This window comes from Wyeomyia smithii, chromosome 3 (assembly GCF_029784165.1).
Source record: "Wyeomyia smithii strain HCP4-BCI-WySm-NY-G18 chromosome 3, ASM2978416v1, whole genome shotgun sequence".
Classification (NCBI taxonomy): domain Eukaryota; kingdom Metazoa; phylum Arthropoda; class Insecta; order Diptera; family Culicidae; genus Wyeomyia; species Wyeomyia smithii.
In genome coordinates this window covers 57,256,103-57,270,962 of record NC_073696.1, presented here as the reverse complement: position 1 = coordinate 57,270,962, position 14,860 = coordinate 57,256,103, and the positions used below count along the sequence as shown (strand labels likewise).

Genomic DNA, 14,860 nt, shown 5'->3' with positions numbered 1-14,860 from the left:
CATCGTACTTTTTTTTTATCGTACTCGGGCACTGTGTTTCAAATTATGAACTTAACGAAACTTCATTATCTCCTAAACTACGCAACCAATTTTTACACTGAAAGACTGTTTAAAACCAACTGCTTAGATTAAAATATGTGACCTCAGCATCATTTTTATTTAAATTGAACGTTCTCAGCGTTGGGAATTAAATTATTCAAAATTAGGTATCTTTCTTTTTTTTTTTTCATTTTACTACCTCTTTAGCACAGTTCATTTCAAGAATATTACGTCAACATTCTATTTTTATTATTATAAAATTCATTTACTTGAAATACAACAGCACTTTTCTTGGAACGTATAGAGCGGTAATTTTTTTATTAGATCGACTTTGGCAATTCTAGGATGTATTCCGAAAGACGGAAACCACAATTCCGGTTTCGAAATGAAATCTGAAGTTGATTCCCGGCCTCTACCTGATAAACCCACAGTGACGCAACAATCATAAAAAAATTACGCCTACTAAATTCGAAACTTATTTCTTCAAATGTGATTTGTATGTGTGTGTGTATCTGTACACGTTTGAATGTGTGAATGTATGTTGCGCGTGAATGTTTAGTTCAAAGTGTTTGGTCTAATTGTGCTGTTGAATACCCAATTTTATTATTTAGAGTAAACTACAAATCCAGAAGGAATTATCAAGATGTAATTTTTTTTCGAAAATTGGAAGTTTTTTTTGTGGCAAATTTGTTTTTACAAATATTAAAGTGCGAATGAGAAAGGCCTGATCTCACCGCTAGGACGATTTATTCGTGTTTTAAAAATAGGTTTCGTGAGTCATTTTATCATACAAAGCTGTTGTTTTCACCTCAAATTCACCGTAAATAACAATTGTATATACACGATTACTTTCTACAACTCTGGCAAGCCATTACACCGAACAAAAAAGCCGCTTTGGCTTCATTTTTTCATTTTTAGAAAATTTTCAGTTGTTGGTTTCTCATTTAGATAGGCAGGTTGCGGTGGGCTGGGCATGTTGTAAGGATGTCAGACGACAGCCCGGTAAAAATGGTTCTAGAAACCAATCCGTCAGGGACGAGACAGAGAGGTTCACAGCGGGCAAGGTGGATCGATCAAGTGGAAGACGACCTGCGGACCCTACGCAGACTGCAGAGCTGGGGAACTGCAGCCATGGACCGAGTGGAATGGAGACGACTCTAACGTACAGCAAAGGCCACACCATGGCTTGGGACTGTTTGGTAAATGGTAATGGTTTCTCATTTCTCCATCAGACAACCATCAATGTTAAGTTAATCTTTTGTTGTTTTATGTAAAAAAAATCTAAATGAGCATTTTCAGATAACGCATTTTATTTATTTTTTTATATCTCCTGTTGCACATTTTTTTATGCGGTTTATACTTTTTCTGGAGAGACAAAATTACAATCTACAACTTTGCGGAAGTCGATCAAACAAACCGTTCTGGCTCTAAAAGTATTTGTAATCATCAATACCCTTTCAACATAGTAGCACAAAATGATATCTTTGACTCGTAAGTACATCTGAGTAAAGTTTCATCCAGCATGAAATACAATTTAAAATAAATAGCATAGGTGGGACATTTATTATGGAATGGGCACGGCGTGCTCAAGCGTGGTATGATTGTTTTTTTGTGAATGGAAATTTGACCCGAACTTTTTTTGTTCATTTTTACAGTGGAATTGTAAACCAGCAATGAATCAATTATTGCAATTGTACAAAAATAATTGGTATCTATATTGAATCGTCCCCTCACGATGTTTTTTTTCCACAGAATTTAAAGAGAATAAAATTTTGGTTGTGGTCTCAACATATTTTTTCTTTGATCCTACTTTGTGTGAAAGGTTTTTTTTTTCTATTTTCCTATTTATTTTAGTTTGCAAGAAATTAAATAAACGTACACAACACAATACAATAAGATGTAAAAATATATTCACGATCACACCACACCCTCCTAAATCACCCAAGTTGTTTTAGGACCGTGTACGTCTAGAAACCAAAGTTTTCAGTTATATATGAAGCCCAACCCAGTGCTCAGTATCATTTTTGAAACTGGTTTCGAGAGTTTTAAAGTTTCCTTACCGGGTAATTCCTCCCGAGGGCTGAACAATACAATCGAAAATCTTGGTCCAAAAACTTCTCCCATAGAACTGTTGTCATTTCAAGAACCGATGAAAAGAAATTAGTGAGAGATCATATTTCAATCCACCTCTCAGTGCTATTGTTTGTTATAATAAATCTCAATCATGTGTATTATAGAACCAAGAATTTACAGTTTTTCACGCTAAGAAAGATCAGCTACCATACGCTTCAACCGAATGCACTATAATTTTCGTTTCGCAGTGAAAAGTCGTCAGGAGTGGGAAGATATACGGTGTGAAAAGTTGTGTAATGAAAGAAAGATAAAGTTTTGCTACAGTACAATACCCTTCGCATGCCACTTTTGTACACACACACTCTCTCACCCAAACATACGAACGAAATTTTGCTTCAATTCGGTGTGGAAGAAAATTTGTAAAGGAATAAAATCGATGAGAGTAGGAAAGTTTTAAAACAAGTAATGGATTGGTCAAAGGCGGAAAGCAATGCCAACGGAATAGAGCAAGTTCTTTTTAAATGTCTTAATGTGCAGTCCCTGAATGCACCGTAAAGACAGCCGAGGTGCCAGGCTGGAGAGAGAGAGAGACAGAGATCCAGGAGCAGGACAACTAAAAGCACTGCGGCAGCAATTTTGTTTCTGTTTTTTCAGCTGGAATAATACGGTGGTGCATGTGGAGGTCCACTGCCACAGGACAGGATGCGAAAGCGATAAAAGTTTGTGCCTCGCATATATCACGCTATTGTCACGCTGTCCTTGTAAGGAAAACAATTGGCAGCCATTCGAGGAAAAAAGTTCTTCGACGACTTCTTACACCGGCGTAAAAAAGTTCTCAGCTTTGGCCACGAATTGGTCAAAGATGGATACGTTGACATAGTTTATGACTTTTTTGGGAAGAAGTGGTAAATCAAAGCTAATCTGATTGTTACCCAATCCACGGAATGTACACAACAACAGGTTATTAACAGTTCCAATCCCAACGATATTTATAGGAATTGACAAAGCTACTATATTCATAACTCGATACCTAATACTCTTATGCATTCGAAATCTCACCTGAATGCACCGCTATATCGGCTTATCTCCAAAACGGTCAACAATCCACTACCCCATTTGCCTACGTGGGTTCATTCAGCTGGCTTGCCGCAGAAACGACTATCTAATATCGTCATCCCAGGAGTAAATGGCCGCGTTCGCTGCTCCGCTATCTGATACGTGAAATATCACCAGAAAGGCTTGGCGTTTGAATATTTGTCCGGCTGTCAAGACGAACTAGACAGCGAATTCTCGCTGAAGCGTTAAACTGTCAACCAACCAGAGTCCAAACGATGTCCTCCCGGGAGTATGGTTTGTTTATTAAAGAACCGTGCTTTATTGAGCTTTTACTGCATTTCGACTCGTAAAGCTGGATTTCAACCGCACCACAAAGAACGGTAAGGTTTTCCGACACAGGATGTAGGGATTGGCGCGGAACACACCCATCAACGGCGATATCGTCGCGTACGGGACGCATTTTGTTCGGAACCGGGCGCAGTTTATTGTGCGGTTCAGGCTATGATGTACGTAGGCGACTAGAGCACTAGCCTCTGGTTGCCGTTTGGCGGGACTCCCAAGAACGAACCAAAACAAATTTCGGATCGAAACTAGTCACATATTATCAACAGGAAAGCAATGACATCGAACTAGAAAAAAAACGTCACGATTCACTTCCAGCAGTATGCTGCCAGTTACCGAAAAACCAAAGATCGAGATACACAAGGATCAGCGTCCTTTGGCTAGGGTCGTACCCTGCTACATGACTCAACAACCAGAGCGCTGGAACTGCGCTGGTATCGTTAACAGTCACAGTCAGTTAGGCATTATTGATATGACTCGATGCCGTATATTACGAAGCAAACGAGGCTTACTCGGGACGCCCCGGATCCGGTGTTTGATATATCACAGTATCGTTTGGAAACTTCCGTGTTGTTGTTTTGATGGTAGTAAGCAATGAAAACAGAGAAAAAAAATAAAAATAAGGCTCTCTCTAGGTGGATTTAAGAAGGCAATCATGTTTTATTCAAAATGGTAGCATATTTGCTTTTTTGAAAAGGAACAAAAATCACTCTTCCGCTGAGTGGAGATGAAATCCGATAGAAAAATGTTGGGTTCACTTGTGCCGAAAAACTTGAGAGGCATTCCATAGAAAATGAATAAACAAAAATATTTTTTCTAGCATGTCATTTCCGATTTTACTAAAACTTTGTGCAGTTGTCTTTTTTTTTTTTTTTTTTTTTTTTGATGAAGAGATCGTTTCATGGTAACTGCTGTTTCGAAAGGGCCCTAACAAAAATGTAGCTTATGAATTGAATATGCTATACTAGAAAATCGGATTGTCTAATTAATATGGTGTCTTCAGCAAAGTTGTTTCATGATTCCGTTAAAAATTTTATTCACATACTATCTTCAAAAACTTCGAATATTCAGAATAAACAAAGAATAAATATCTTTTTGATGGATGCCGAAATACTGTTGCTTATTTTTAAAAGTTACAACAATATAGTATGACTTTTTCAAATAGTCTACAAAATACATAAGTTGAATAGAGTTTTCCTTACTTTTTAAAGCATTCTCACGATATGGGTACTTACTACAGCTTTCCAGTTTATTGTCATAGGCCTCCTATATCGTACATATTTACTGTAGTCTGATTGCGTGTTAAAAATATTGCATTAAATTTTAAAATTTAGTAACTATGTGTCTAGATATTCGCACTCGAACAATTATGTAATTGCAGTCACCATTGTAAATCTTCTACTAGTGTGTCGTCGAAAAAAGTCTATCTAGATCAGTTCATCTGAATACGCCTGTGCTGAATTCGTGTTGTCAGTTGCATGACGTTCATGATTTGCATGTTGTTTGTTTTTGTTTTTGATGGAGTAGAAATCATCGGAATGAATGAAACTCAAACCGTCTGTATCACTTCTTTTGTTAACTGTATTTTCATTCATTGCTGTGTGACATATTTCAAGAATCGGTAGTGCTCTTTTGTTTCTGTGCTGGTCGAGTATCTCAACATTATTAGGACCGAATGTGTGTTTGGATCTGATGCAGTGGTTTAAGAGAGCAGTTTTTTTCACCTAGTGTTGTGAGTTGTGGATCTTTTATGTAAGCGCCGGTGTCAAAATATTTTTGCAGTGAATTCAAATTGGATCTGTGACCGCTAATTCGTGTTTTTAGCTTATTTGTTGTCATACCAATGTATTATGAGGAGTCAAGAAACAGTTCTAAGGTACAATCACAGACTAACAGATATAACACGTCGAACAAATTTTCAATAAAATCATCGTTTGGATGATTCCAGTACTTTACGTTAGTAACACGTTACGTTAGTCGTGTTCGCGCTGCATCATGTATTTCGACATCAGCACCAGCGTTACTGCATGTGTCAAATGGGGAACTACAAAATATGTATGAGATTGCATGACAGCGCCCCAGACGACGTTTTCGCGCGATGACTGTTATTCGATTGAAAATTTGAAACGAACGTTTTTTGTGGCGATGGAGCTAGGTTCCAGTGTTACGTCTGTTAGTCTGTGGTACAATCATTGTATGCGAATAACATTAACGCGGACGTCTTTTGCTATTTTGTCTTTTGTTGTGTACAATATATTACTTGGCCGGTGGAGGACCTACCAAAACTAAACCTCGATCGCTGGGCAACACCATCGGCGATCTAGTGAGGGTGGGCAACACTAGCCTCTTTTAAACGGCTAGCACGGCCGTGAGCTGCTTTCTCGCTCTCAGGGTCGGCTCTGACATCGAAGGGCTGATCAAAGAATTGGATGTTCGGGCAATAAAAGGACAATAGTTAATTTTAATACTATATTAATCTGCTATACACTTACACGATCGCAAGTCTTACTGTGCCGGCCGGGCTTTCACTGCTGCTTCTGTTGCTTCGGGTGCTGACGATGCTCGTTGCTGCTGGACTTTTAGGCTGCTTGGCTCGTTCACGCAGCGGTTAACGCTGCCGCTGCCTCTGCTGCCGTTGATCGGACTCTGCTGCTGTGGCTGGGTACTTGGGGAACGGTTTATTCCCGCTCTAATGGGCTAGGGGTTTACGCTGTCCCATCTCCGGTGCGTTTCCTGGGCGGAATAAGGCTCTCGTGGCCTAATCAGCTTAACCCGTCCCGTGAAACCGGACCGAGGGAGTATTTGCCACCAAGTCGGCTGCTGGTAACCGCTTACTTCCGATCTGTATCTAAGGTATAATTCCGGGTCCTGGTTATGCAAACACGTGGGATAATTTTGGGGTTTAGACATTGTAGGGTCAGGGCTACTGGGTTTCTAATTCAAGGTCCGTTGGCATACCTGATTCGACAATTCTCCGAAAATTAGCACAATTTGCTGCACTGTCGTAATAGTAGAGGAGTATCTTCTATTTTCTTTTAATAAATTGAACTTTATTTTCAGGCCACTTAACTCTTGGCACATTCGACCTTTCTTTGATGGTAGCACAAGTGTAAAAGAACTCTACTATTCGTTGGACCCAGTAGCTTGCCCAAATTTCCCTTTTTTTTTTCCTTAATATAAATTTCCCATTATATCGCCGGGAGCATTTCTTCTGACAGCCTCCTTGGGTGGTGCATTTTATTCAGCAGCATCAGGGTTGCGTATCGAGTGGATTTGTTTCTAACTGCTCTACGGGAGTGTATATTTAATTTTAAACTATCCTACTTTCAGCTTTTAAATTTTTTTTTTTAACTACTTAACAAATACATTGACAAGCAAAATGAGCAAAGTGCCTCAACGGTAACACTACCCTATACTCCCCCTTAAAATTAATTAATAATCTCGTTATTAATTAATTTTCGACCTCTATTTATTTACATACAACAAACCCAGGTTTGAGTTGCACCTTTATATGCAATCGGACCACACAAAACAAAACAACGTTTGTGTGTTCTATCATCAAATAGTTGCTCTCGTGTCACTCATGAGAGGCTATCTTCGTAGACCACAATCGCGGATCGATTACTGAATCTGTACATCTCCCAATTCTCTCAAACAGTTCATTGTTTGATGGAAGAGCAAAAATTCTCGCTCCTATTAGTTGGCGAACTTATTCCTGATGACGCGTTATTTAATCAAAATATTCCTAGTCGGACCAATCGCTCTCGGGTACTCAAACGAACGCTTTTTTGTTTCTCTTGTAATGAATAGTTACAGGTTATACCGGTAAATCCCTGTGAATGGCGAATTCGGAATATAATCTAAATTTCCTATTGCTCTGATCGGTGGTGTCTCTCAAAAACGCTTCTATTCGTACATGATATTTTATTTCTGTGACGTTACGCTACTTGACCGAAAGTGCGAGAGGGTCCTTGAATAGGCTTTTAATTTGCGTCTGATCAGATCCGCATCTCTCTCTCTCTCTATCAAAATTATTTTAGCTCTAGAGCTACAAACAACAATTATAAACATAACCATATATTTCAACAAACCGCAATGACACGTTCCGCCACAATGGCTCTACAAATCTTAACAAAAACTGAATAAATTATTGAATTAGCGTACAGGTAAGTTTGTAAAAAGTGAAGGAAATTATAAGATTTTATATCTATCCTGAATTACCAGGCTTCAAATCTGCTGAGGAGAAAATCCCTAGGTTTTTGCCTTGATCATCGATCAGCTCATATGAGCTTGTTCCCCGCCGTGACACAATGGTACAAGGTACATACATTGGCCCAAGCTTGGCGTTATACGCATCCCCTGCTGAGGATAAAGCGAAATTCCGCTTAAAAACTTTCTGTCCCACCTGATACACTGGAGCAGGCTTACGGAACCGAAGGTTGTATGATCGGGAACTTTTTTCGTGTGCTTTGAGCAGGTTCTTTTGAACGATGTCATATATGACTTGATTCACCCTGAGTCTGTTTTCTTGCCTGTTTATTTCAGAAACATCAGCCTTATCCGTATCTCGCCGGTGTTCTTCCCCACTGGCGACTCTTTCGTGCCCGAAGAGAATTTTGTAGGGAGAAAAGCCGGTAGAATGATGTGAGGTATTATTTATGACAGCTTCTATTTCGGATATCCTCGTATCCCAAAGTCGCTGATCGGTTCGAACGTACGTACGTATGCACGCATTAATAGTCCGGTTCAGCCGTTCGACCGGATTGGCCTGGCTGTGATGCCGCGAATTCGCCCAATGTTGCACCTGATATCGACGGAGGAAATTTTGGAAGTCTTTGCTAAGAAAAGTCGACGCGTTGTCGCTCATAAGAAACTCTGGAACAGCAAATCGACGGAACCACTGCTCTTCGAGAATTTTGATTACCTGCGGAGTGGATATCTTTTTAATCGGTACCAAAACTGTCCACTTGGAAAAAAGGTCGAGTAGCACAAGCAGGTGCGTATTTCCAGCTTTCGAACGCGGCAATGATTGAATAAAATCAATTGCCAACATCTGAAACGGTTTAGTAGTGAGACGAGGATGGCCCATCGTCGGATGTTGTGACGTGTATGAGGGTTTACACTCTTTACAAATCACGCATCTGTCGATGTATTTTCGAACAGCGCTAGCCATCTTCGGCCAAAAATATCTCTTACGCACTTTATCTAAAAGTTTCTCGTACCCGATGTGAAATGCTTCATCGTGCTCTCTTCGAAGCACATCACTCCGTGATGTCTCCGGAACACAAAGCTTCCACTCAAAGCGAAAGTCTAAAACTTCGGTTTTAGATGGTACAAATTTATACAGCTTGCCCCCTTCTACTTTATAATCCAGGCACTCATCTGGGCTGGCAAGAACTTTTTTATATAAATCTGAGTACCATACGTCATCTTTCGATTCCAATACTGATATCTCTATTGAGCGGGACAGCGCATCGGGGATGACATTATCTTTCCCGCGACGGTGTCTTATCTCAAAATCATAACCCTGTAGTTCTATGCTCCACCTGCTCAGTCTAGACGACGTACGCCACTCCCCTTTCATTATATGTGTAAGAGCGGAAGCGTCCGTCATGACCATGAAATGTGTCCCTTCAATGAACGGGCGAAATTTATCAATGGCTGACAGAACAGCTAGCCCTTCTTTCTCAGAAGCTGCGTATGCCTGCTGAGCTGGAGAGAGCTTTTGAGAGAAGTAGGCAACAACTTTCTCTCCTGTATCGTGCTGTTGCGTTAAAATTGCTGCGATTGCGCTATCGCTTGCATCCGTTTGAATTTGGAAAGGCAGATCGAAGTTCGGATTGGCAAGTACGGGTGCGGCAATCAAGCATTCTTTAAGCTGCAGAAATGATTGCTCAGCTGTTGGTGTCCAATTTAGTGTCTTGGGTTTCTTTCGCAGAAGATCGGTGAGAGGAGCGGACATTGTACTGAAATTGGGGATAAAGCGGCGGTAATAATTCGCCATACCCAAAAAGCGACGAAGAGCGCGTAATGAAGCCGGGCGCTCAAAATTGACAATCGCTTCCACTCTCTCGGGATTCGGTCGTAATCCCTCAGGCGAAAGAATATATCCCAGATATGTAAGCTCACTCACGCAAAATTTTGATTTATCAATATTTATCGATAAGTTTGCTGCCTTTAGTCGACCGGCTACTTCTGAGAGAGTTTGAAGGTGAGCTTCGAATGTGTCACTCACGACGACGATGTCGTCGAGATACACGAATACGTTCGGTTCTAATTCACCATACCCCAGTACTTGGTCCATTAGTCGAGCCAAAGTGGCTGGACTGTTGACCAACCCGAACGGTAGTCTGGTGAACTGAAACAATCCCCTTCCCAGCACTGAAAATGCCGTATACTTGCGCGAGTCTTGGTGGAGTGAAATTTGCAAAAATGCCTTGGTTAAGTCAATAGTTGACAAATACCGACTCGCACCCAGTCTGCTTAGTATACGGTCCTGGTGTGGGAGGGGATATGCATCCCTTCTCGTCCGCTCGTTTAGCCGTCTGGCATCCAAGCACAAACGAACCTCACCTGTTGGTTTGATAACAGGCACTGTGCTTAGAGACCAGTCACTTCTACTTGCCTCAATAACTTTCTGCTCTATCATTTTATCCAACTCAAAATTAATTTTCTTCTGCATTTCAGGCGATGTGGGGTAAGGGTTGATTCTGATAGGTGGTAAGTTCTTTCTGTTGTCTTGAAGCTCTATTTTATGAGTAATGAGAGAAGTAACTCCGAGCGCTTCTCCGTCTATTGCCACTTTAAATTGCTTTTTCACTTTTTCGAGCTGACGAATTTGATCGCTAGTTAGCAGAACTGTGCCCCCTTCGTTCCCCTTTGCAATTAGCTCATCTACTTGCAGTTCTTCTGCGTCCAAATTTTCTACTGCCATTTCAGTTCGCGACGCCTGCACAGCTGGCTCGATCCGAAACGCAGTCCAGAAGTCGTACCCCAATATCAACTGTCGTTTTAAAGTGGGTGCAACCAGAGCAGGTATAATTTTGTTTTCTTCGTTGAAGGTTATAGGTAAATGCACATAGCCTTCAACCTCAACCGTAGTCCCTGAGGCAGTCTTAATAGACACATCAGTCGGAAACACTTTTAATTTCATTAAATTTATCAATTTCTTGCAACCAATACCTAGTACTGTTTTTTGCGCTCCACTATCTAATAATCCTATCATCTCTCTCCCCATTACAAACACTCTAGCGAACGGTCGATTATCTCCATCGAGTCGCACTAAAATTTCTTCTATCTCGTTATCTGAGTGGTATTCATTCCCAGAATAGGGTTCGAATCCATTCATCAGCAACTGATCGTATGTTGTCGATTTGTTAATGGGAGGACTTGGGAGTGGTAATTCAGCTTGCCTCCTCATGCTGAATTCTGCGTGTTTTTTTGACAGACTGGACACAAATGTGTCAGAACGTCCGAAAACCCACAGAGTCTACAGAACTTTCGTTTGTTTTCAGGACACTCCACGTAATGATGACCAGTTTTCTTGCAATTATAACAGGTACCGATTGGAGGCCTTTTATATTGCTCAGCTAAAGTTTTCAATGTGCTCTTGGTAGATCCTTCCATTGGATCTGAGAGAGTCACATTTTTCCCCTCTCTTCCCCCCTCTGATTCCTTAAAACGATTCTGATCGTTTGTCTCTACTTTCGACTGTTTTTTAGCGAAATTTGGCGTGTTTACTGTTAAACTGCCACCAGAAGTTTTTGTTTTAGTAGAGTAGAGCTCATTAATTTGGTTATGTTTTGGTCGGTTGGGGATATCGGACGATTTTGGAAACATGTTCCAATTGTTTTCGTCCACGATGCGACCAAATTTTTTTAATTTTGAGAGAGTTTTAATTCTAACGCCGGTCAACGCATTTTTATAATCGAATCGCGTATTCCGCCAAATTATTTCAAATCGTCGTCTTTCTGAGATCGATTTAGTCATCGATTGAAATAGCTTTTGCATATCGTGGAAGTAGTCCACGAATTTTTCTCTAGGTTGCTGCCGACGATTGGTAGCCTGACTTTCGATTTGATAATCGAGATCTGGCGGTAAAAATTCCCGTTTCAATTCTCGTTTTAATTCTGCCCATGTCCGAAATTCCCGATTTTCGAAACCATCCATAAACCAATCTTTAGCTCGACCGGAAAATAAATGGATCGCGCCTCGAAAAAGTTCTCGCTCGGAAATGTCTTCCGCTTTGCTCCGCATTTTAATTTCTTTAAGAAATTCCGAAAGCCTTCGTCCTTGATCTTTTCCGTCGTACTTAATTCTCCATTCTGAAACAGGAATTCTTTTCAAACTGTTCCTTCTTGTTTTCCGTTTCCGATTCTTATGTTTAGTGTAACTCGAGTCTGATTCTGTCTCAGAACTCTCACTAAAGCTTTCTGCTGTGCTTGCGCTAGACGGCGAAGAGCTTACGTAACGAGTATGTTTCCTGCTCTGTTTCCAATGTGTCTGTTTCTTTTTTCCACTTTTAGTTGTTTTCCTTGTATTCTTTTTCTGATTTCTATCCGATGATTCATCGGTACTTTCCTGTGTTTCATAGTTTTCCTTAACGTTATTATAGAATATTTCGTTAACATTTATATTAAACTTTTCTGAGGGCAACGCGGTTTCTTTATCATTCTCTCGCTTTGGCTCGACAATCGAGTCGGTTTTCGGTGCTTCGTTTTGTTTTAATTTATTGTTCAATTCAATTAATAATTTTTCTAGTCGTTTTTTCTTTTTCATATTCTCTTCTGCTTCTTCTATTTTCTTCCTCTCTAGTGCAGTTTCTCTTTCCTTCATTTGTTTCTGTAGTTCTGAAGTCTGTATTACAAAATCTTTAAAGATTTTTAATAATTCTGTTATATTATCCAAAGAACCATTCTCGTAGTTTTTCAATACCTTCATCACGTCTTCTGACCTTTCAATCGCTAATACCATTTCTTTTTTCTTTGATTCTGATGATTTATTTCCAATTCCTCCACTTGCTTCATCTTCTATCATCTCATTTTCCAAATCCTTTCCTGTTGCAGTTTCATTCAAAATTTCAATTTCAGATCGAACGTCCTCTAAAGCTACGGATATATCATCTTCTAAAGGTTTCGGTGCGGGTGTATTGCATTCGGGTTTTCCCGCAACAAAATGTTTCTGAAAAATTTCATTGGCTCGTTTGCCAATGTTTACCACCTCTAACTGATATTTATTTGCTCCCGGAGATTTCATAAGCAGAAATATACGTACTCTATAGTGAATCACTCGTGTTTTCAATTTTAACCGTTGCCGGATATCACATTTTGGATTATCCAGTAGATCGGCAATAATCGTCAATGTCGTACTAATCATTGAAATTTCTTCAACTAATTTCATTCGGCTTGGGGCAAAAGAAAAAACCTCAGTCTCCCTTTCAATTCGCATCTTATCTTTTAACTTCCTTCTTTTAACACTTTCGTGTTCTTTGGAATCAAATGGAACACTTCGAACCGCTAATTCATGCTCAACTTCGTTAATTGAGAGATGAGACACATCCAAGTTTCTGTAGAGCTGTTGTAAATCCATCGTATATTCTATAATTACTGAGACACACTTTAACCGACTCAACTACTTCTCTAAATGTTTATGGTAGGTAATAAATAATGAGAAACCAAAACCGAAATGAATTCGCTTTGTTTGAAACAACGAAATTGTTTGAATATATTGATCGAATCAAGACCCACTAATTGATACAAAATTATTTGAAAAATCGCTACTCCCGCTATTAGATGAAATAACTACACTTTTTGTTCGCTTTTGCATGCGTACGCGCACTAGTAAGCTTGTGCAATGTAAATCAATTTTGGATTGGGGGAAATAATTTTCATGTTACCCTTTTGGCACTACTCCTAATTTCCCTGAGACTTTCCTAACCTCTCATACACTCCAGATCCTGTCGACTATCCAAAACCTTGATCAGCTTATGTATTTTAGTTGGGCGCCATTCATTACTTGGCCGGTGGAGGACCTACCAAAACTAAACCTCGATCGCTGGGCAACACCATCGGCGATCTAGTGAGGGTGGGCAACACTAGCCTCTTTTAAACGGCTAGCACGGCCGTGAGCTGCTTTCTCGCTCTCAGGGTCGGCTCTGACATCGAAGGGCTGATCAAAGAATTGGATGTTCGGGCAATAAAAGGACAATAGTTAATTTTAATACTATATTAATCTGCTATACACTTACACGATCGCAAGTCTTACTGTGCCGGCCGGGCTTTCACTGCTGCTTCTGTTGCTTCGGGTGCTGACGATGCTCGTTGCTGCTGGACTTTTAGGCTGCTTGGCTCGTTCACGCAGCGGTTAACGCTGCCGCTGCCTCTGCTGCCGTTGATCGGACTCTGCTGCTGTGGCTGGGTACTTGGGGAACGGTTTATTCCCGCTCTAATGGGCTAGGGGTTTACGCTGTCCCATCTCCGGTGCGTTTCCTGGGCGGAATAAGGCTCTCGTGGCCTAATCAGCTTAACCCGTCCCGTGAAACCGGACCGAGGGAGTATTTGCCACCAAGTCGGCTGCTGGTAACCGCTTACTTCCGATCTGTATCTAAGGTATAATTCCGGGTCCTGGTTATGCAAACACGTGGGATAATTTTGGGGTTTAGACATTGTAGGGTCAGGGCTACTGGGTTTCTAATTCAAGGTCCGTTGGCATACCTGATTCGACAATTCTCCGAAAATTAGCACAATTTGCTGCACTGTCGTAATAGTAGAGGAGTATCTTCTATTTTCTTTTAATAAATTGAACTTTATTTTCAGGCCACTTAACTCTTGGCACATTCGACCTTTCTTTGATGGTAGCACAAGTGTAAAAGAACTCTACTATTCGTTGGACCCAGTAGCTTGCCCAAATTTCCCTTTTTTTTTTCCTTAATATAAATTTCCCATTATATCGCCGGGAGCATTTCTTCTGACAGCCTCCTTGGGTGGTGCATTTTATTCAGCAGCATCAGGGTTGCGTATCGAGTGGATTTGTTTCTAACTGCTCTACGGGAGTGTATATTTAATTTTAAACTATCCTACTTTCAGCTTTTAAATTTTTTTTTTTAACTACTTAACAAATACATTGACAAGCAAAATGAGCAAAGTGCCTCAACGGTAACAAATATTGTTGGGCTATGTTTATCTTTAATGTGGCTAACTTAATTATTTTGTACACGTTTTTCAGGAACTCACCTATTATGTCGGTGAGATAAGGAATATATGCTATTGACCGGTCCTACAGTTCCTCCTGTTGATGAGGCGATGTATTTTCGGATAATCGTTCAACTTCAAATGATGGTCCATTGTATTCC

At 40.3% G+C, this 14,860-nt stretch overlaps 2 long non-coding RNA genes across 2 annotated transcripts; both read right to left on the bottom strand.

The window, feature by feature from the left end:
• Positions 1 to 5,788: 5,788 nt before the first annotated feature.
• Positions 5,789 to 6,633, bottom strand: LOC129731395 (uncharacterized). Its single transcript, XR_008729003.1, has 3 exons — positions 6,469 to 6,633; positions 6,003 to 6,378; positions 5,789 to 5,923 (listed from the first exon to the last, which is right to left on the bottom strand). It is a non-coding gene; the product is annotated as an uncharacterized LOC129731395 (long non-coding RNA).
• Positions 6,634 to 12,435: 5,802 nt separating this feature from the next.
• On the bottom strand, positions 12,436 to 14,387 carry LOC129730707 (uncharacterized). Its single transcript, XR_008728914.1, has 3 exons — positions 14,223 to 14,387; positions 13,757 to 14,132; positions 12,436 to 13,677 (listed from the first exon to the last, which is right to left on the bottom strand). It is a non-coding gene; the product is annotated as an uncharacterized LOC129730707 (long non-coding RNA).
• Between the last annotated feature and the right edge of the window lie 473 nt (positions 14,388 to 14,860).